This window comes from Octopus bimaculoides, chromosome 26 (genome assembly GCF_046866305.1).
Source record: "Octopus bimaculoides isolate indiv1 chromosome 26, ASM4686630v1, whole genome shotgun sequence".
Taxonomy (NCBI): Eukaryota; Metazoa; Mollusca; class Cephalopoda; order Octopoda; family Octopodidae; genus Octopus; species Octopus bimaculoides.
The window spans coordinates 26,281,383-26,306,382 of record NC_142953.1 but is presented as its reverse complement, the minus strand read 5'-3'; the positions used below and the strand labels follow the sequence as shown (position 1 = coordinate 26,306,382).

The following is a 25,000-nucleotide window of genomic DNA, read 5'->3' as shown; positions in this document are numbered from 1 at the left end:
ATGTGCGAGTTGATGCTGTGATGTGAAATCAAGATAAGGGGTGTGGAAGAGGAGGTGATAACGTGATGGAGCGGCGGCTGAAATGAAGTGTAAAAGAAAAAAAAATGGAGGTGAAGAATAATTGACTTGATGCAATGAAGGTGGCAGTGGCGGCGGAGTTTGACGGAGATGAGTGTGATGTAGCGTGAGAGGGGGAAGAATGAGAGAAAGGATGATGTAACGAGAGGGGCAGAGCAAGGGAGAAGGATAAGGGAAGGTGTATGATGTATGAAGAAACGTGGAGAGGCAGATAGTTGAAGAGAGAGGGTGAATCGTTAGAGAGAGAGAGAGAGTGTGTGTGATGTAATGAGAGAGGTGGGGAAGTGAGAAAGGGAAGGTGTGATGTAATGAGAAAGGCAGGAGAGTAAGAGTAAGTGTATTGTAACGAGAGAGCTTGAGGGGTGAGAGAGAGAGAGAGAGAGAGAGAGAGAAAGAGAGAAACTGACTTTGTCATGAAAAATAGAAGTGAGGGAGAGAGAGAAAGAGAGAGAGGAAACAAGAAAGAGAGAGAGGAAACAAGAAAGAGTGAGAGGGGGGTAAAAGAGAGGGTCTGTAAGAGAGAGAGAACAATGTAATTGGCTGAGTTGAGGTGGTTGGGTGAGAGAGAAGATATAAAAAGAGTGAAGGGCAGAGTCTATAGAGAAGGGGCAGTAGTATGAGAGAGAAAGAGAAAAGCGGTAGTAAAATGACGGAAATGACGGAGTTGGAAGAGAAGAGGAGAGAGAGAGAGAGAGAAGTAAGAGGGAGAGGGAGAGAGAGAGTACGAATGAGAGGGAGAGAGAGAAGTAAGGAGAGAGGGAGAGAGGGAGAGAGAGAGAGAGACAAATAGAGTTCGAATGAGAGGAGGAGTAGGAAGAGAATAAACAGAAGATGAAATGTGCAGAGGAAGAGAAATGGATGATGGAGGAAGTGATGGCGGCGGCGGGTCTGCGAAATTTTGGTTGTCATAGCAACTACTGAGAAAAGTAGGCCACTGCTGGGAAGACTTCGTTGCACAAATGTGGAGATGATAATAGTGGTAGTGGTGGTGGTGGCGATACATATCTATCAATATGAAGGCTTGGGTTTCGATTCTCATTTTCAAATATTATGTAGCATATTTTTCTTTCAAGGTTTCTTGTTTTTTATTATTTATTTGATATAAATCTCTCGTCTCCCTCCCTCCCCCTCTCTCTCTCTCTCTCTCTCTCTCTCTCTCTCTCTCTCTCTCTCTCTATATATATATATATATATATATATATATATATATATATACACAGTCTGTCAGATACCGGCCATGATGAAATACCACAAGGTATTGAAAATACGTATTCGCCTTTATATATTTAATCCTTTATATTGAACACTCAGTATTTCATATATTCAATAAGACATATTCCATATATTCAATAAGACATTCAATACTTCATTTCATTGTACCATCCATTTTTATATTATATATTGTATATTCCATATTCTATATCCCACATTAATTTTACAAGAATATAAATAAAACAAAAAACAGACAGAGTTGGAATTCTTTTAATAAAATAATATATTCCTTTATACACGATCATACAAAACCCTTTTTTTGTATTTATTTTTACTCACATATATCCCTGTTTTCTTTCCTCATTTTCCTTTCTGTGGAAGAGCGTAAGCACACCTATCTCTGGTCTTATGTTTTTGTATAATTTTGAATCACATACACACACACACACACACACACAAAGTCTTTACGTTATCTCTACAGGTTTTCGATGGAAATTACAGCCAGCAAACTTGCGACATTTCATATACGAATACATCTATGTAGACAATGCAATCGAAGAATGAAAAGTAGTTGAATGAATGTATATGCATATTTCGAGCATTATTACTCCTTCATCAGTACCACATCCGATCCATTAACCATCTATGAACTCATTGCTTAAATAGTCGCAAACGTTAGCGATGATACACAATGGGATATTCCAGTTTTACGTGTTAAACACAATCCTGGCATCTGGTATGCACGTATCAATTGTTGGTAGTGATACTGCATTTCGGTATGCAGCCATGATACACTCACTGTTTTTCCTTTCTTCGATTGCATGTTATGTGCACGTATTCGTATATGAAACATCATAACTTTCAATGCTGTCTCTAATTTCCATAGAAAATATATGGAGAGAACTTTAAAATGTGACTGAATAACACAGGGAAGACATACGATTGAATTTTAAGCCTCCATATACTTCTTATTATATTATGGTTGCATTATGAAATACGTGTCCCTTATTATTAAGGAACACGTCATATTATCATTATCGTTACGAAATACGGTGTACCTTATTATTATTATTATTATTATTATTAAGCTATAATCATTAGCACGCCGGACAAAATATTTAGCGGTATTTCTTCCAGATTTTCGTTCTGAGTTCAAATTTCGTCGACGTCGATTTTTGTTTCATTCGGAGTTGATATAATCGACCAATCCCTTCCGTAAAAAGGGTCCTCAAAACTTATCGAGTAAAATAAAATTAGTTTGTCCTTCAAAATTTTTAAAAATATTTCTTTAAGCATTATTTACTAGTTAGTCAATATGGCTACTTTGTCTGAGATGGTAGTAACTGGTACAAACTATAAACGTGGTAGCAGCATTTATATCTCCAATAATTTCTGAAAGAAATAATTTGAAAAGAAAATTATAGATGAATAAAACGCAATAAATTGGGGAAAATGATGACGATTAAACAGACACGTTACGAAAGCAAATTATACTTTGAAAAATATACTTGACAATTCCACAATCAGTTTTGTGAACGCAGATTCTCATAGGTTAGCGCACACACATGGCCATAATCATAATATTAACAATAGAGGTAACACAAACAGTTTTGTCAGGTTTACAGGTCAGCGAGAAGAGGGTAAGTGAGAGAGAGAAGGGAAAAAGAGGGGGAGAAAGAGAGACGCTGGACAAAGGTCTGCTCCAGAAATGAAGGTAAAAGTTATGAGAGATATATTATAAAAGGTGGTAAAAATTCTTCAAGGCGGTGCCCCAATATGGCCGCAATGTGGTGACTGAAAAGATAAAAGATAAAACATATATATATATATATATATATATATATATATATATATATATATATATATATATATATATATATATATATATACATATATATATATATCGGCATTCGCCATGATTGATCGCTCGCCACTAAACCTTTTTTATTTCTCTCCCTGTTTATTTCTGTGTTCCTTTCTGTTGAAGAGCGTAGGCTCGAAACGTAAAAGACTTCTCACTTCCCGAGCGTTAAACTAATACATCTGTTTGTTGTTTACACACCCATTTTCTCCTTTTTTTTTTTTGTAAATTCCAACTATATATATAAATCAAAGTGTACGGTATTATACATACATTACGGCCGTTCATAACAATTGGTTTTGCACTAGGGGTTCAACGGAGTGTTAGGTAACAGTCCGATTTTGTAACCCTAAGCTCTTCAGAAGTAGCTGTTATGGAATGAAATACGGCAACTACTCTCTATTGTAGGAGGTGAATAGACACATACGTTTGCGGTTGTATGGAAAAGGACGATGAAACGAAACACGCAGGGGTTAAGAGTTATGTCCCTTGGTATCAAAAACCTATGGTTTTGTTGCAAGTCGGCGAGAATTTTCTGGAAAGAGTTCATGGGAAATGTGTGTAACTTTAAGGTTGGTATTCCTGTGAAAGCTGAATGTGTTTAGTGGTACTATATGTATAGCCTTTGCGGCGGGATGGGGCATGTTATAGTAAAACTCTTTGCCAGACCGCCAGGTATTGGTGGACGGCTGAAGTTGGGAGACTGGAGATTATAGTCATGATGGGGCACGCAGGTATGTCAGGATGTACTTCTTTTCATGTGGGCATGGATTAAGATTTACACTTCGGGGCACGCATGTATGTCAGGATGTACTTCTTTTCATGTGGGCATGGATTAAGATTTACACTTCTGCTGTTTAAGTAGATGTCTGGGTGCTGGGAGCTCTTTAAAATCGCTCTTTTATTACCTAAACATAATCTACACTTCTTGCTGCGATTGAAGTACGCTTTACATTTCTCTAGAATCCTCCACTTTATGATGTACTCGGTGACGCTATCTTTCAACGACCATATGTGTTTGGACAGGGTTGTGGCGTTACATCCCTCCGGGATGTTGGAGAACTTGTGGTTGTTATACCTTCAGTTGTTCTCACGCTCTTTCGCACGTTTGGTTGCCCATTTGGTCCTATTTCTGTTACCGCTACATCGTATACTATATATATATGTATGGATGCATGGATGTGTATATATATATATATATATATATATATATATATATATATATATATATATATATATATATATATGAGGTGTGTAAGAAAAATGTCCCATAATTTACGCGGCCATTGTTATGGCGCTAGTAAAATTAGGCAGATAATAATGGAGTCATAATATATCATCATGATTTGGACCGGTACGCACCGTCCGTTTAATATAGAAGCTGTGCGAAAACTACACTTGCGGCCTGGTCACCATAGCTGATGAGAGGATTTCCATGTTTATTTGTCCTTTGTCGTTTTCGTTTTATTTTTTTCATCAATATTCATCACGCACACATTTTCCTCTATAATAAATATGTGCGTGAGTGTGCATGTGTGTGTGTGTGCATGTATGTGTATGTGTGCATGTGTGCGGGCGTGTATGTGCGTGCGCGCGTACGTGTATGTCTGTTTCACTGTGTGTATCTACAGTAGATTATATCATCGTTTTCGTTCCGTAGTCACAGCATTACATATATAAATTATAGCGAAATAGCACATTATTAATTTTTCTTACCAGGAAACTGTCAAATTCGATTTGTGTTTGATAAAACCATTTTGCTTTCATTCGCAGTTATATCGCAACATCTATTAATTCCCTGTTCAGTTGAAATATATAATAATAGTAATAATAAACTACTTACTTTCCATATCTGTCTACCAGTCGTTAACGATCGGCCGAGGCAAGACAAAAATACCTCACTTCATTTTACGAGTTCAAATCGCGGTGAGGTGAAATTTAGCTGCTTTCCATTGTTCTATAAAGGGTCGTATTTCCTGCTGTACAAATCCCATTATTTTATACTTGATTTTTTTTTTGTGAAAAAATAGCAATAACAAAAAAAAAAAGAAAAAAAAGCTGACGGAGCAAAGCTAAAACTATGAATGAAAAATATTTTGTACTAAGATTTAGCATTAAATTAGGGGTGCGACTCATGCATGAGTAAGTACGGTCGTCATAGAGTGCAGCTGCATTTCACTGGGTGAGACTGGCATCTCTCAGGCTTCCTCATGTCGAGAATTCCGAACATAGCTTCTGACTGTTATTTGCACTTTAAGAGCCGATGAAGTTCTACATACATTGTGAAGTCGCGTGATTTAGTGTTTAGGGCATTTGGCACAAGATCCGTGAGTTCGATTCACGGCGGTGCGTTTGTGTCCTTAAACAAGATGATTTATTTTATGCTGCTCCAGTTCTCTCAGCTGGTAGAAATGAGTCGTACCAGTAATTCAGAGGGAATCAGCCTTGTTACGTTCTGTGTCACGCTGAATCTCTCTGGGAACTACGTTAAGAGTACTCGTGTTTGTGGAATGCTCAGCTATTTGCCCATTAATTTCACGAACAGGCAGTTCCGTTGATTGGATCGACTGGAACACTCGCCATCGTAATCGACAGAGTGCCAAGTTTATATATATATATATATATATATATATATATATATATATATATATATATATATATATATATATATATATATATATATATATCGGTACCTTGTTGTACAACTCTTATGAATTTATATATATATATATATATATATATGTACACACACACGCAGCAGAAACACACCCATAACCCAATGCTATCGTAATAGCATTGTCCTTGTGCCACAAATTAAAAACTTTTATTAAGGTGGCGAACTAGCAGAATCGTTTGTACTCCGGGCAAAATGCTTAGCGACATTTTGTATGTCTCATGTTCTGAGTTCAAATTCCGCCGCGGTCGATTTTGTGTTTCATCCTTTCAGGGGGTGATGAAATAAGTACCAGTTGATGTAATCGACTTAGCCCCTCCCCTGAAAATGCTGGCCTTGTGCCAAAAATTGAAACCATTATTATTATTATTATTATTATTAAGGAAGCGAGCAGTCAGAATTGTTAGCTTGGGTAAGGATAAGAGAAGTGAAGCGCTTCGACCGAGTCTTCATGAACTTTATATTGCGGAATTGGTTAGCCAGAAACACACCATCTCTCTGGTAGAGAGAGATTACGTGGTCGTTCGAGCTGCTAGATATAGCAGCTAAATTTCATTGAAATCACATTTAGATAGGAGAAAATAGACATAGGTTGAATGAACAGTGAGTGAATAGGGGATGGCCACAGTTGGAAAGTGTCTGCTTGACCTGGGTGGGCCAGAACGAACTTCCTAAAATTACGGGATGGATTGAAAGTTCTTTTCCCAATACACACACATACATATATACGTACATGCACACAAACACACACGCACGCACATACACACACTCTTTTACTTGTTTCAATTATTGGACTGTGGCCATGCTAGAGCATCGCCTGTTGGGTTCACTTGAAAAAAAAAATCAACCCCCGAGTACTTATTTTAAGCCTGGTAGTTACTAAGCCAGCAGTCTTTTTACCGAACCGCTAAGTTACGGGGATGTAAACAAAGCAACACTCGTTAAGCGTTTGCGCTTCCACACAGTTTCCGTCTATTATAAGATAAATAAATATAGTCATCCTGCCGCGCAGTAGGGTTGAACCTGAAATGAACTTCTTAACAACATAGCGGTGCCTGTATCCAATATATAATTCATATAATGTTATATATAATATAATATAATATAATATAATATAATATATATATATATATATAATATAATATTTATCATATCATACATAATATAATATATTTTATTGTATTAAAATGATAGATATTATATATACACATACATAATTAATTATATATACCATTTGAAATACACACAAATACGTTCACACATAAGACTTACAATAATAGACACATATAAAATGTGTATAATAACGTGTATGCTTGATGAACAAACAATATTTATAACAAAACAACAAGTGGACGAGGACGCCACAGTAGCGACAACAGACACGAATTTCACAAGAGACTCACTAATTGTGTACTCAGTTTATAACAATAGATTTGGTAACGGAATTGGTGTCGCTAAAGAGGCACCGTTGTCAAATTGGATGGAATGATTGGCTGAGATGGAGGTGGAGGTGGCAGTATTGATGAGGAGGAGGTATGTGTGCGCGCGTGCGTGTGTGTGTGTGAGCGTGTGTGTGTGTGTGTGTGTGTGTGTGTGTGTAAAAGTGGCGGAGGAAGATGGATGGATGGATGGATGTAGGGGGTTCGAACGATGTTTGGAGGAGAAGGGGCACGAGAGAATGGGGATGGGGAGAAGAAAGAGGTCAGGCAGGCGGGGGTGATGGTAGTGATGGGGGTTGGGATTGATGTTTTGGGATTTAAAATGTTTGACGGTAGGAGGGAGAGACAGGGAGGAAGAAGAGGTATAGGGAGAGGAGGAAAATTTTTCATGAAAAATGAGAATGGCGAAATCACATATATGTGAATGTGTGATGCTTCCTATGTATGTACGTATGTATGTATTATATATGTATGTATGTACGTATGTATGTATGTTTTACTTTTCAATCACTGAACTGCGACCATGCTGGGGCATCGCCTTGAACGTTTTTAGCCGGCATGTATGTATTCCTATATATAAAATATGATTATAATGTATATATTTATGTGTGTGTGTCTGTGTGTGTGTGAGAAGTTTTTATTTTAGTTTCACTCTATCTATCTCTTCCTCCTCTTTTCCAAGTAGAGAGAAAGGGCGAGACAGAGAGAGAGAGAGAGAGAGAGAGAGAGAGAGAGAGAGAGAGAAAGAAATGGTGTTAGTAGGGAAGAATACAAATTAGGAATGTTGTTTGGGAGAGATATGGTACAGTAAAGTCAGGGGGGAGGAAAGAGAGTCAGTGTATGATTATAGACGTAGGGGCGAATGAGAGAAAGAGAGAGGGGGGGCGATAAAGAGAAAGATAGCGAGTTAGAGAGAGAGAGAGAGAGAGAGAGGAGAAGATTCGTATGAGAAAGAGAGAGATGAAGGGGAGGAGAGAAATGAAAAAGCAGAGATAAGGAAGAAATTGAAGAATGCAGACGATAACGTTGATCTCATTTCAGCAGAAATTGCTATTTGGTAACGGTTGAAATATAGTAGTGGCGGCGGCGGCGGCGTTGGTGTGGGTGGCGGCGCTGGTGGTGGTGGTGTTGGCGGTGGCGGTGGTGGTATCGATATGGTATTATTGTTAGTAGTAGTGATGCTAGTGATGATGAAACTAGTGGTGGTGGTGGTGGTGGTAATGTTAATTGGTAGTGTGGTGCAGGTTATGATGCTAGTGATGTGATGTCGATGTAGTTGCTTCTGGTAGTTTGTACTAGTGTCCCAGTGTTCGTGGTGACAATGATGGTGGTGGAGAGGTTGTGGTAGCAGTGCTGGTGGTGGTAGTGGTGGTGATGGTTGTGATGAGATGTTAATAATCGTGGTAATGTTAGCAGTTCCGGTGCTGTAGTGTAGTGGTGCTGGTGGTATTGCCTTAGTGGTGGTGGTGGTGGTGGTGGTGGTGGTGGTGATGGTGGTGGTGTTAGTATTGAGTGATGGTGGTGGTGGTACGGGTGCATGTGCTTGTGGCTTAATGTTTGTGATGATGATGGTGGCGGTAGTGATGTGATGTGGGTGGTGGTGGTGGTGGTGGTGGTGGTGATTTTAGCGTTCTTAGTGTGGTGTTGATGGTGTTAGCGGTGGAGTTTGCCGTAGTGGTGGTGGTGGTGGTGGTGGTGGTAGCGTTAGCTGTGGGAATGGTGGGGTTGTTCGTAGTGTTGTTGTTGTTGTTGTTGGAGGTAGTGTCAGCGATTATGGCGGCGGAGGTAGCTGCTGAAGATGATGGTGTAAGTGGGGTTAGCAGTTTCAGTACTCGTAGCGGTAGTGGTGTTGGTATAAGCAGTGGTAATGGGGGAGGGATGGATTTTTTTACCCCCCCCAGGTTACCAATTAATATTGATGTTCAAAGGTGATATTGGTAGTGAGAGTGGTGGTGGTGGCGGTGGCGGTGGTGGTATCGATGTGGTGTTATGTTGTTAGTATTATAAGGTCACGAAATAATTGAAGTCATGTGACTAAGGTGGCTAATTGCAGCAGTAGAATTCGGTGGAGGAAAGTTGGGGATTTTGCTTTCTTGCAAAGAAATATAGGTAAATGGATTTTATATACATCGATACATTATACATCCATACTTTTACATATGCACATACATACAGCTTGGCCACAACCTCTAGCTTGAAACTTATAAAAGAATATAAAAGAATAAAAGAATACATACATACATATATATTTACATATATATATATATATATATATATATATATATATATATATATATATATATATATATATATACACATATATATACATACATATATACATACAAATAATAAATGAGTATATGCATATATACGTACCTGTATGTACATACCTACATCTACCTGTATATATAGATGCATATCTGGGTACAGGACGCTGCAAAAAAAAAAACGTGGACAAAATCATAAACAGTACAGAAAACACACAGGCCACATAGAGAACATTTCCTTCATCAGCTGCCACCATTCTAAAACTAAGCGTTTCGAAGAGTTAGGGCAGTGTTATACATATATATATATATATATACACACACACACACATATATACACACATGAATGTTGGGGTATCCGAGGATGGTTTAACTGGCCCAGACTTCGAAGTCACTGCTTAACGATATTCTTGTTTCAGAATAATGAATCTATAAAAGTATAGGGTAACCCCACAGATTAATGTAAAATCATTTTTTAAATAACTAATCATAAAAACAAACATGTGTGTGTGTGTGTGTGTGTCTGTGTGTGTATTTGTGTGTTTGGACAACCGATGTTGGCGTGTTTACGTCCTCGTAACTTAGTGGTTCAGCAAAAAAAACCGATAGAATAAGTACTAGGCTTACAAAGAATAAGTCATGGGGTCGATTTGCTTGACTAAAGGCGGTGCTCCAGCATGGCCGCAGTCAAATGACTGCAACAAGTAAAAGAATAAAACAATTTAACACAAATACGGGTATATTAAGTACCTTACCAAGATAGGATTTATTGAAATTATTTCCGCCTCCAGAGAAGATACTGTAAACGTTTTGTGGTAATTAGGACCACCTCCAAATAAATGAGGAAAGATAATCTCAAAAACTTAAGAATTGTCCAGAGTTGTTATGCCACTAAGGAAAAGCAGTCTGTTCGCGTAGAGAAAAAGGCTATTGTGAACAAATGTTTTTGCATCATCTGCAAATAGGACTTTTGGGTATTTTAGGTATTTTCTTAGAGATTTGACCTGAAGAGTGACTGATTTTGGGAGTAAAATCATTTCCCCGTTCTAATGAACTCGGATAGAATTTGCTTATGATTTTATATAGTCCTATTTCAGCCATGAAACGCGCGTAGTCTATGTACTAGTACTAACTTTTTACATTTATACTTCCATACTGTATATTATAGTATTAATTTTTACTGTCTAATTTATAACTTTAACTTTTAAATTTTTTAAATTAATATTTCTATGATTTATTTCTATGATTTCTATGATTTATTTATGTAATATATTATTTAATTCAAATTTTTAGATTAAAATCTTAGATATATTAAGATGGTATATGTCTCACAGCATGGATTTGGATGGGTTCTGAGTTGAATGAGTTGTAGAGTAATGGTTCGTCTCTAAATTAGTTATATATACACACACACACACACACACACACACACACACACACACTGTCGAACTGTGACAATGAATACGCGACAATGAATACGCGACGAAATCTTTAGAAGCTCAAGAGTTAACAGGTAAGTGTATATAATTAGTTCTATGTGTTCTAAAGTGACTAAAATATCTCTTCTACAATGTAATCGCTATATATGTGTGTGTATGTGTGTGTGTATGTGTGTGTGTGTATGTGTGTGTGTATGTGTGTGTATGTGTGTGTGTGTATGTGTGTGTGTGTGTGTGTGTATACAAGTATACATATATATACATGTATATATACACACGCATGTATATGTAGACTTATATATATATATGTTTATACGCACACACACACATATATGCATATGTATGTAGATATACAGAGCGACACAGAGAAAGAATGACTGACTTTTATGCCATAACTCGAATTTTATGCCAATATATATATATATATATGTATGTTTACACATGCATATATATATATATATATATATATATATATATATATATATATATATATATATATGTGTGTGTGTGTGTGTGTGTGTGTGTGTGTGTGTGTGTGTGTGTGTGTGTGTGTGTATACATATAAATATGTATATATTTATATATATTAATAGTTATCGCCAAGCCAACATGGCAGTCCCAAAATTAGGACGAAAGCTGCCGTGAATTAGCTCCAAGAAGCCATCGCCTCTAGCTAGCTATGTGACACACGAAACCTGTGTCCATTATAACCTTCGAACAGGGGAGGTCAGCAGCTTCCCCCTGATGACCTCCCCTGTTCGAAGGTTATAAAGGACACAGGTTTCGTGTGTCACATAGCTAGCTAGAGGCGATGGCTTCTTGGAGCTAATTCACGGCAGCTTTCGTCCTAATTTTGGGACTGCCATGTTGGCTTGGCGATAACTATTAATTTCCAGTACCGCTGCCGTAGTCTCCTTTAGAGAGACTTAGAAATATTAATAACTTTATATATATATATATATATATATATATATATATATATATATATATATATATATATATATATATATATATATATATGTATGTATACATATAAATATGTATTATATATATATATATATATATGTGTGTGTATATATATGTATATATATACACTCGCACATAACTATATATAACTATATAAATATATATACACGTATACATATATTCATACACATACACACACACACTCACACATAACATGTATATGTGCATGAGTGACATGTAAATTATAGTTTCAGTACGGTGTCTATCAAATATAAAAACCAGCTTTCGAAAAAAAAAAAAAACCTCTCTCTCTCTCTCTCTCTCTCTCTCTCTATATATATATATATATATATATATATATATATATATATATATATCGTGGTATATTGAGGCGATATATATATATATATATATATATACATAAAAAGGAAGAAAAAAATCCTCACTGGAATTTCTGTTCTTTTTAAATTGCGAAATTTTAGCATCGGTTGCTCTAAATAAAATCGTTTGATGTGGAAATTTAAGAGCTGCAGCTAATGTCTTCAGGCTGTATCTGTAGCAGTGCGCATGACTGAACAAAGTAGCAGTAAGCAGCGTAAGGGCGCCATTTTAAAATGGAATGTTCTACTTGTTTGGAAAGCGCTTTTTTTCTCCCTGTTTGTTTTGCTGCGACTTCCCAGAATATTTCACGAAAGCATTACGGTATTTTTATCGTTTATCTTTTACGTTTTACCTGTTTCAGGCATTAGACTACGGCCATACTGGGGTACCGCCTTGAGGAATTCTAGTCGAAGGAATCGACCCTGGTACTTACTTATGTTTTGAAAAACCTGGTACTTATTTTATCGGGGTTCTTTTGCCCAACCACTAAGTTACGGGGACGTAAACGCACCAACACCGGTTTTCATGCGGTAGTAGGGACTGCACACATATTTATACGGCGGGCTTCTTTCAGTTACCGTTCACCAAATCCACTTAGAAGGCTTTGATCGGCAGAGGTAAAGAATATGCGCACCACCCGTTTTCGCCGTAACAAAAACCCTAACCCTAACCTTAACCCTAAACACAGAGTGTGCGTATTCTTTAACTTCGCCCTTTGATCGGCTGTTGGACTGAACCCGGAACCATGTGGTTGCGAAGCAAAGTACCTACCACACAACCGCACCTGCTGATTATTTATTTTATTTTGGCTGAGAGAATGAGAACCGGCTAAGATTTTCTTGTCTCTAAAAATTGCCGGCCTTGTGCCAATATTAGAATTATTTGCAGTTTAGTGAAGGGAAAGTGGTTGCAAGACAAACCACGACGTACCCGTCCCACAGATTCATTGATTTAAAGTATGAGATTAGATTACAGTGGTTGGAGACGGCACAGTTTCAATTCTCGGATGAAACACGCTCACTTAACCCTTTTGATACCAAACCTCTTGAAACTGCCGTATGTTTCTATGATACAAATTCCTTGCTTTAAAGTTATCAAAACTAAGACCTTCCATCAAAATGTCATGCTAATTTATATTCCAAAAACAGCATCTGCACTATGACAAAGTTATTTGATAAATTCGTCGTTATTTTCGAAATTAATTGAAACAAAGGCGGTGTATCTCAAAGGAAATATTGTAACAAAAGGCTGAAGGAGCTGATAAGATCGTGTCAACATCCCCACTTTCCACTCACACATACTCTGTGCCTTCTTTAAAATTTACGGTTTTTGTTTTTTTTCATTCTGCTTTGATGAAAAAATATCAAGTAGTTTATTGTGTCGTGAGCGACGTTGAATCGTAAGTGATTTCTGACAGACGGGTTCGATTCTAGGTTGATGTCAGTTCATTTTCCTTATATCTATGTCTTGTGTTGCAACTTCACATTTCACGTTATCATCAAGGCGGCGAGCTGGCAGATTCGTTTGCACGCCGGGCAAAATACTTGGCGGCATTTCGTCCGGCTGTAAGTTCTGAGTTCAAATGCCGTCGGGGTCGACTTTGCCTTTCATGCTTTCAGAGTCGATAAAATAAGCACCAGGTGAGCGCTGGGGTGAAGGCCTATGGTAAGAAAGAGACGTTCTAGCCATGACCATTCAGAGAATTTTATATTTATCTATGACTATATCATTTAACGCAGTGGTTCTCAACCGGGGTCAATATGGCCCTTAGAGGTCCATATGATATTTTGTTGTTAAAATGGATGCAATAGATTGGTCATACTCCTTCATTACACAAAATATTTTAACAACTTTTTCTACAATTGCTAGTAATATTTAAATTCAATAATATAACAGGATTTTTTGGCGGCTGTGTGGTAAGGAGCTTACTATATGAACCACATGATTCTGGGTTCAATCCCTTTAGCAAGTATCTTCTACTATAGCTTCAGATCGACCAAAGCCTCGTGAGTGGATTTGGTAGATAGAAACTGAAAGAAGCCTGTCGTATATATATATATATATATATATATACAAATAAAAGAATAACAGAATCCAATGCCTAAGAGGGTCCACCCAAGTGAGATAATAATCAAAGAGAAAAAATGGTTGGGAATCACTGATTTAACGTGTCTTTCACTTTCAAGATAATAGAGGGTGTTATTTGGGAATTATTTGGTTGCTATTTCTAGCATATAGAACTACCATATAGAGATGGGTTGGCTGCCATTGTTTATTTCACAGAAATCAATAAATTTATTTTCTTGTTGTACTCGATTGACCTTTTCATGCAGTTCTTTGTGTTCCGGTACAAAAATTCGAAACCTTCTCCTTTATGTTCGGCCATCTGCACAACGAGGAGAAAGAAAGAAACAAAAACAAACAAACAAAAAAGACTGCGGACATTTGCCGAAAGAGAATGGAATGAACACACACACACACACACACACACACACACACACACACACACACACACACACACACACACACATAATGCATTCACCCTCCTCACACGTCATCCCATCTCCTCCCTCGCTCTATGCTTACTGTCACACCTTACAACCCAACAAAACCCCCTCGCACGCACACACACACACACACATACACACAGGCACACACACGCACGCACACACACGCACACGCGCATACACACACGCGCATACACACGCACACGCGCACACACACTAACTTGGTTAAGACAGCGAAAGTAATGAGAAACATTTGTGGTTGTCTTCTGGTCTGCATCTGTTGTTGCTATGTCAACCAATGGTGGTGGTGGCGGTGGTAGTAGTGGTGGTACAGGAGGTACTGGGGTGGTGGTGGTAGTGCTGGGTGTTAGTGATGGTGATAGTGACGGGGCTGGTGAGGGTGACGGGGGCTGGTGGCTGTGACGGGGGTGGGTGGTGGTAAGGGTGAGGGTAGTGGTGGTAACGGGAGTACAGGTACTAGAGATGGTGGCAGTGGTGGTAGAGGTGGTGATATGATTTCGGTGGTAGTAGCGACGACGGAGGTTGTGGTGGTGGCAGTGGTGGCGGCGGAGGTGTTGTTTTATTGTTGTTGTTGTTGGTGGTGGTGGTAGAAATGGAGGTGGTGGTGATGGAGGTGGCGGTCATGGTAGTGGTGGTGGTGGTGGTGGTGGTAGCGATAGTAGTGATGGTGGTGGCGTAGGTCGTGATGTTGTCGGCTGTGGTAATGCTGGATGTAGTTCTATGACCAATGGTGGGGTTGATTATGGGCGTGTTTTGGGCGTTAATGGTGGGGTTTGTTGCTGGCATTGGTGGTGATGGTAAGGATAATGATGTTGGATCTATTCAATCTCAATCACAGATTTTTAAATTAATTTTTTAAACTAAATAGTTTGAAACTTCGAATACTGGTAGAATTTCTCACGTAGAATACGGTTTACTCTGAACGTTTTTGACAAAATTTGGTATTTTAGAAGTTATTTCGTGTTAAAGTTGTCGTGTTTGAGTAATTTCAACCAATAAGCGACGTATATTCGGTTGAAGAAAGCTACTGCTGTTTGCGAGAGGAATCGAAGAGGAACAGACAACTCTATTTGTGGTGTCGGTGGCAGAGTTGGTGATTTTGATGGTATTATAGTGTTGGTAAGATGGTGATATTGACAAGGCCCAATAATGCTGAAATGCATCTACCGTTGTGGATGACTGCCGGATCAAAATCAAGCTCTTCATTGCAACTGTCGAATCAGTACTATTATATGGCCGTGAAACATGAACTCTGACAAAGAAATTATCAAACGATGCGACACAAGGATGCTATGAATAGCCCTAAATGTAAAATGGCAGCAACGTATGATAAATGAATGCCTTTATGGAGACTTGCCGAATGTTAACAAGAAGATCAGGCAAAGACGGCTGCGACTCTCTGGTCGCTGCGTACTCCACCCTCATCGAACCCAGTACCCAACAGGTACTTATTTTATTGACCGTCGACCTCGACGGAATTTGAACTCAGAACATAAAGACAGACGAAATATGTTAAGCATTTTGTCCGGCGTGCTAACGATTCTGCCAGCTTGCTGCCTTAATTAGATGTATAATAATGATTAACTAAAACTACAATAATCTAGGACTGTTATAACTACCGCTTCTAAAAGAAAAAAAAAAGGGGGTCAGAACTTCTAAAACGCACCTCGTATATACAGTAATATAGTACAATATCAGTAGCGAAACCCATTTCAAGTAGGACACTGCAAAATATATGGAAACCACTCAAGCATTCGACCTTGCTACATACTCGACCGAAGGCACTGAGATATGAAGAAGCCAAGATGGTGAAATTGAGGTTACTGTTTGTCGACTAGATTGCAGCAGATAAAAGGAAAATCTCGAGGATGTTCAAAGGTTATCGTGATCTTGTGAGTCATAAAGGTCACACAGTTGTTGTTGTTGTTGTTGTTGTTGTTGTTGCTAATGTTCTTGAAGTTGTTGTGACTCTTGTTCTTCTGACAAAAGGTTAATGTTTTAAGTAGCTCCTCACATTTGTCATCTTTAACAATGTACGCATTTGTATATATCAGCACACGTAGAAATGTTAGCATGCACATATTCGTCTGCAAGCTCATGTATGTATGTATGTATATATGTATGTATGTATGTATGTATGTATGTATGTATGTATGTATGTATGTCTTTTATCTTTTGCTTGTTTCAGCTATTAGACTGTGGCCATGCTGGGGTTCCGCCTTAAATAATTTTAACCAAAATGAATCGATCCCAGCACTTATTTCTACCGCATACTATCATCGAACCGCTAGGTTACGGGGACCTAAACACATAAACACTCCAGCACCTGTTGTCAAGCGGTGACGGGGGACATAGACAGGAAGAGAAGACCCCCCACACCATATATATATATATATATATATATATATATATACTACGGGCTTCTTCCAGTTTCCGCTTACCAAATCCACTCAGAAGGTTTTGGTCAGCTCGAAGTGGCATGTGGTTGAGTAGCAAATTTTCTTACAACACAGCCACTCCTGCGCCTACCCTGTGTGTGTGTGTGTGTGTGTGTGTGTGTGTGTGTGTGTGTGTGTGTGTGTGTGTGAGGGTGTGAGGGTGTGAGGTGTGAGGGTGTGAGGTGTGAGGGTGTAAACAAAAACGAGCTAAGAGAAATAGTTCAGAGTGACCAATGGTACCTTACAGCATATTTACCAAATGGCAATCAAGACGCTCCACTTGAGAAGGGGAGACAATCCCAAGATTCAAGAATTTCCCCAAAGTTGATATACTATTAAGGAAAAGGACAATTTTATTCTTTAGAAATTAACAGAAAGATGTGGGCGCTTGTTTCTCATTAAATAGATGCCATCAGTACGACAATCGTCCTAATTGATCTCCAGTGACCGAGTGATTGAGACATACAAAAATGGAAAGAACATATTTATAGCCTAATTTGTATAGTTTAAACACAAATGAGTAATTTTTCTGTTTGGCTGCCATTTTTCAATTTCTTTAATTTTTGTTCCAATTGATTTCATATTTGGTGTTTTGATATAGTTTTGTTTGATATTCATTGATATTAAATTCATTTTCGCAACAAATCAATAAAGAGCTTTTAAAGTTTACAAATTTTGAGTAATATTAGCCAATCAAAAGCCACAGACTTTTGCCTGTTTCCATAGTAGCAAGCCAAGCTGTTATCAAGCTGTTTACCCCTCTGTTGTAGTCCTGTCAATCCATCTGGTCATTTTTCGCTTATTAAATACTTAAAACACGTGGTATAATGTGTTCTTGAGATGTGCTAAAAATAACAACTAAATAGGCCTTAAATCACGCAGCAAAAAAAAAAAAATGTTTGTTTTTACATAATCGTATGAATTCCTGTGTGTAGAATACAAATTCGCAAAAATTTCCTGAAAATTCCCCTAAATAAACAAAGTTCTCAGGGGTCATATGGCGTGTGCAAAGCAGAATTATGCCAATATTGTTTACAGTTGACAATACGTGTTGTCAGGCACAAACTGTTTTCTGACTGGGTAAAAATGATCAACGTTTAAACCGCTATAATTTTTTTTTTTTTTTTTTTTTTTGATATCTGGAAAAAGTGAATTAGCCGCAGAGATTCAGCTTAGAAAATTACATTAATACATCAAATTTTAAAATTTTTACTATTAAAATTTGCACAGGTGCAACCAAACAAAAGATTCTAAATGAGCACACAGCAGCCAGTAGCATGCATTTGAATAATATAAACAAATAGAGGTGTATGAAATACTATACAACATAAGTTCTTGATTTATTAAAATTTTCTCCTCCTCCAGAGGATTTATCTGGATTACCAAATGGCAATTAAAACCAGCTACACTTGAGACGAACTCAAGAAACAATAATTCTCCAAAATGACATGTGTGTCTAATCTCTCTCTCTCTCAATATATATATATATATATATATATATATATATATATACGTGTGTGTGTGTGTGTGTGTGTTAAGCTCGCTACTGAGATTTAATAAATTTATGTGACTTGTCCTCCATTTTTCAATATGTGACCACGTGGGCATCATTGGCGATTTTCTTTCTCTCTCTTCCCTTCTTTGGACTTTTCCTATATTTTTGATGAAGAGCTCCGCTCGAAACGTGAAATCCTTTCTTTTCTTTCCTTTCCCGAGCGTCCAATAACACTGTACTCGCGTTGTTGTTGTTTTTTTTTTTCGTTTTTCTTGCTTGTTCATGTTTGAATTGACTATGCGTGTGTGTGTGTGTGTGTGTGTGTGTGTGTGTGTGTGTGTGTGTGTGTGTGTGTGTGTGTGTGTGTGTGTATGTATGTATCTTTTATCTCTTTTATCTTCTTCTTTCAGATATTAGATTGTAGCCATGCTGGGGCATCGCCTAGAAAGAATGTTTAGTCGAATGGATCGACCACAATACTTGCTTTTTTTTTTTTCAAGTCTTATATTTATTCTGTCGGTCTCTTTGCCGAACGGATACGTTTACGGGGGCGTAAACATACCAACACCGGTTGTCAAGCGGTAGTGGGAGAGAAACAGATACATACAAAAGCACACACATATATACGACGGGCTTCTTTCAGTTTCCATCTACGAAATTCACTCGCAAGGGTTTGGTCAGTCCGAAGCTATAAGTAGAAGACACTTGTCCAATGCAGTGGGACTGAACCCAGAACCATGTGGTGGTTGGAAAGCAAGCTTCTAACCACACAGCCACATATACATACCTGTCTATACGGACTCTCTATCTCCCTCTTTCTCTCTGTATCTCTCTCTCTCTTTCTCTCTCTCTCTCTTTCTCTCTCTCTCTCTCTCTCTCACACACTCACTCACACACATACACACAGGCGAAATGTGTTGAATGCCACTTTCTGTCGTCGTTTGTCATTCGTACACATATCAACATAAGTACAAAAAAAAACACGCACATAAATTTATTAAATCTCAGTAGCGAGTCTAACACACACACGGCACACGATACTTTTTTTTTGCACGTCCCTTTATATTTTCTAGTGCAAATGTACGCCAACAAGGACAATTTGTTTTCCCGCCTTCCGGCAGCTAATCATTGGCGCCTGTCTTATCTTCCGTTGGTATGTTCTATACGTTATATGATATTCTGGGTCAAGTAAGAACAGCTATACAAATCTCTCGGTTGTTTTGTAGGTCGTCGTCTCTGTATCTGTCTTCGTTGTCCTCGTCCTCGTAGTTGTTTGTTTGCGGGTTGATTTATCACCACGTTGGTATGCAACACTGCCGGATCATTACTAAAGCGATCTTCTTCAACTTGCTTTTATTGCCTCTTGTTCTGACCTACTGTTTGCCTCCTCCCCCTCCCCTTCCCCTTCCCTCCCCCCTCCCCTTCCCCTTCCCTCCCCCTCCCCTTCCCCTTCCCTCCCCCCCTCTCTCTTTCACTGTCACAGCTATGGAAATAGCGAAGACACACACACACATATATACTCTTTTACTTGTTTCAGTCATTTGACTGTGGCCATGCTGGAGCACCGCCTTTTAGTCGAGCAAATCGACCCCAGGACTTATTCTTTAGAAGCCTAGTACTTATTCTATCGGTCTCTTTTGCCGAACCGCTAAGTTACGGGGGCGTAAACACACCAGCATCGGTTGTCAAGCGATGTTGGAGGGACAAACACACACACATATATATATACATATATACGACGGGCTTCTTTCAGTTTCCGTCTACCAAATCCCCTCACAAGGCTTTGGTCGGCCCGAGGCTATAGTAGAAGACACTTGCCCAAGGTGCCACGCAGTGGGAATGAACCCGGAACCATGTGGTTGGTAAGCAAGCTACTTACCACACAGCCACTCCTGCGCCTATGTATACTCTCTTTTACTCTTTTACTTGTTTCAGTCATTTGACTGCGGCCATGCTGGAGCACCGCCTTTAGTCGAGAAAATCGACCCCAGGACTTATTCTTTGTAAGCCTAGTACTTATTCTATCGGTCTCTTTTTGCCGAACCGCTAAGTTACGGGGACGTAAACACACCAGCATCGGTTGTCAATACTTACCACACAGCCACTCCTACGCCTATATATATATATATATATATATATATATATATATATATATATATATATATATCTTTCTTGTATTTATTCCAGCCATGCTGGAGCACTGCTTTGAAGGATTTTTTTAGTCGAATGAATCGATCCCAGTGTTTTTTTTTTAAAGTCTGGGTACTTATTCTCTCGGTATCTTTCGCGGAACCGCTATATTACGGGGACGTAAACACACCTTCACTGGTTATCAAGCTGTAGTAGGGGAACAAACACACACACACACACACACACATATAAAGTGGTGCTCCAGCGTGGCCGCAGTCAAATGACTGAAACGTATAAAAGAATAAATATACACATTTTTTAACTCCGTTTTTTCTTTCCCTCTCCATTTTTTTCCTCTTTATATCTTTCTGTCGAAGGACGTAGGTTCGAAACGTCAAAGACTTTTCCATTGTTCCCGAGTCAAACTAATACACCTGTTTGTTGTTCCTTCACATGTCTTCGTATTTTGTTTTCTTTGCTTGCCAACCACATGGTTCTGGGTTCATTCCCACTGCGTGGCACCTTGGGCAAGTGTCTTCTACTATAGCCTCGGGCCGACCAAAGCCTTGTGAGTAGATTTGGTAGACGGAAACTGAAAGAAGCCTGTCGTATATATGTATATATATATATGTGTGTGTGTGTGTGTGTGTGTATGTTTGTGTGACTGTGTTGGTCCCCCCAACATCGCTTGACAACCGATGCTGGTGTGTTTACGTCCCCGTAACTTAGCGGTTCAGCAAAAGAGACCGATAGAATAAGTACTAGGCTTACAAAGAATAAGTCCTAGGGTCGATTTGCTCAACTAAAGGCGGTGCTCCAGCATGGCCACGGTCAAATGACTGAAACAAGTAAAATAGTAAGATAGTAATCAATCGCCAATATCGCGGGGATCTTTCTGATTTGGCGGGCGCCACTTTTTATTTATGTTTTATTTAGTGTGTGTTTCTACCGAAACACTTTCAAACTTCGTATACTTGTTTATTTTGTGTTATAGAACAGATAAAAAATTTTGTATCAGAAAGATCCCACCTACAATAGTCGCGATGTATGTGTGTGTCTGGATATGCATCAAATTTATATACGACGGGTTTCTTTCAGTTTCCAACCAAGTCTTTGGTCAGAACGAGTCTACAGTAGAAAACACTTGACCAATATGTCACACTGTGAGACTGAACCCGGGACGATGGAGTTGGAAAGCAAGCTTCTTTATTTCATAAATATTTGCCATAAAGGCATTACAAAATGGGACGAACAAGAACAGACAAACATTACCACGCAGCCACTCCTACGCCCATTATTCTTAAGCAAGAATATTATTCTTAGTGACAGCTAAGCCATCATCGGATTGGTTGAAAGTTCCAAAGTACTGTGAATTAATATTCTTTTTTAAGAATAATAAATTTGTACTCTACAAAAGTATAGAGTAACCCATCAGATTAATATAAATGTGTTATTATTATAAACTGAATATAAAACCAAACATTAGATAGATAGATAGATAGATAGATAGATAGATAGATAGATAGATAGATAGATGGATGGATGGATGGATAGATAGATAGATAGATAGAGATAGAAGGATATCACACATTGCTAGCATCACCCTCCACCACCACCAGCAACAAGAGGGTGAAAAGGGGAGGGAGTTGAGCTAACATGACGATTTTACACGATTTTACAACAAAAACAAAAAAAAGAAAATTATTGTAACCTCGACATGACCTTTCAAGAAAGAAAGGTCAATGACTACATTTATGGTGTGCCCTGATCATGGATACTTGACTTGAAGTTTGACCTTTGTACTGAGCGGGAGCGGGAAAAAGCTACTGAATGAGGTCAGAGACGAGAGACTCTTACGGCAGTGCGCGCGCGAATGTATGTGTGTGTGTGTGTGTCTGTGTGTGTGTGCGCGGTATCCATGTTTATATGTGTGTTGTATCAATGTATGTGCTGTGTATATGTGTGTGACAGTGCATGGAATATGGATGCGTGCTGTGTTCATGTGTGTTTGTATGTGTGTATGGATATATATATATATATATATATATATATATATTGGATATATATATATATATATATATATATATATATATATATATATAAAGGCGCAGGCGTAGTAAAAGCTTCCTTCTCAACTATATGGTTGTGGGTTCAGTCCCACTGCGTCGCACCTCGTGCAAGTCTCTACTAAAGCCTCGAGCCGACAAAAGCTTTGTGAGTAGATTTGGTAGACAGAAACTGAAAAAAACCCGTCGCGTATATATATATATATATATATATATATATATATATATATATATATATATATATATATATATATATATATATATATATATATATATATATATGCATATATTGGTAGCTCTCGCTACCAATTCAGTAAAGTATAACATCTATAAAACTTCTGACACCCGGAAATGCAGTCTCGGCGGAATTTGAACTCAGAACATAAAGACAGACGAAATACCGCTAAGCATTTCGCCCGGCGTGCTAACGTTTCTTATTTCTTTACTGCCCACAAAGGGCTACACACAGAGGGACAGACAAGCAGCTCAAGTCGATTATATCGACTCCAGTGCGTAACTGGTACTTATTTAATCGACCTCCCGAAAGGATGAAAGGCAAAGTCGACCTAGGCGGAATTTGAACTCAGAACGTAGACAGACGAAATACTGCTAAGCATTTCGCCCGGCGGGCTAACGTTTCTGCCCGCTAGCCGCCTTGCCAATAATAAAATAATAATAACACACGTACAAGTTCATTTCCAATTCATTATTTTTAGTCAATTGGTTAAATATCGAACTAATCGATTGTTTAAAGTGCTGGTTAAACAATCAATCGGTTTTCGCACTTTTCATTGACTTCACGTTCCAAGGTCTGCTCTGAGCCTGCTTGAGATTTGGTCTCCTGTCTGTTTTTACACCTTTTTACCATAAGCGAGAAAATTCTCTCCACGGTAACTGCAGTAAATTCACCTTTAAAAGTTGAAATATTTCACAAACATATTTTAACTAACCTAAAGTTCGCTTATGCCTAAAACACTGCTTGGCGCTGATACTAATGAATTTCTTCCGATCTGGTGGTATAATGGCGCAACTCAGTCAATGGTGTTGACTGTGTTTTACTTAAAGCTACCACTTTCATTAAAACTGCCCTCGGAGTTGCCTCTCTTCATACATACATACATACATACATACACACACACATACAGATACATAAGGACCGTCTTAAAGCATTGAGACTCTATTCTCTCCAGCTGTGAGCAATATATCATTTGCACGATGTGGAGAATATACCACTAGCATTTCTCAAACAACCTCAACATTAGCTTCAAAATTCATCCAAGGCTAAGACCACGGGCCGTACGTCCGTTACCCAATACAGGATCACAACATATAAATACACTGCAACACAATTTCTTTTCCTCCAATGGGCCCTACCCTATTTAACATTGTCCCAAAACAGATCAAAGAGGAAAAGGATCACGTTACTTTTAATTGAAATCTGGACAAATTTCTTCAAAGCTAATTTGATATCAGCGGCATTTGAATTAGAAGTGTAGAGATCCAATGCAATTACCGAATAACAATGTGTCCGACGCGACCATCTCTGTTATTCATTCATGAGGGTTCGATTCCGAAGTAGGTAGAATGTTAGTCACGTTAGCTGCATCTGTCTCATTATTCATATCCCCTGCCCTTTTCTCAGGCCCGGATTAAGACCCAGAGTGGCCCTGAGCACTTAAAAGGTTTTAGTGCCATCAATTATATGTAAATGGTTCAAAATGTAAACAAACATAATTCAAAACGTAAATGAGGATGAACCATAAAACGAATTTTAATTTTTCAAAACGAAACCAAACTAACAGTAATATGGAAAATAATGTTTATTTATGATTTTGAACGAAATTTGAGTGCTAACTCTAGCAATTCAAGCTGCATATTTTTGAAGATCGCCTTCCACCTTAGAATCAGCGGCACATCAACGGTGAGAATGTATATATAATCACACACACACACACACACACACACACACACACACACACACACACACACACACACACACACACACACTCTATTATGTTTTCTTTTG

General features: G+C 38.4%; 1 protein-coding gene and 1 long non-coding RNA gene across 4 annotated transcripts in view; one reads left to right on the top strand and one right to left on the bottom strand.

Annotated features, from left to right (window-relative positions):
* LOC106883971 (uncharacterized) overlaps positions 1-25,000 on the top strand; it is a 239,096-nt gene that overhangs the window by 136,877 nt on the left and 77,219 nt on the right. The gene's annotated exons all lie outside the window — the stretch shown is intronic.
* LOC149130997 (uncharacterized) lies at positions 1,547-9,699 on the bottom strand. The gene is made up of 2 exons (XR_016238535.1): positions 9,641-9,699; positions 1,547-2,682 (listed from the first exon to the last, which is right to left on the bottom strand). It is a non-coding gene; the product is annotated as an uncharacterized LOC149130997 (long non-coding RNA).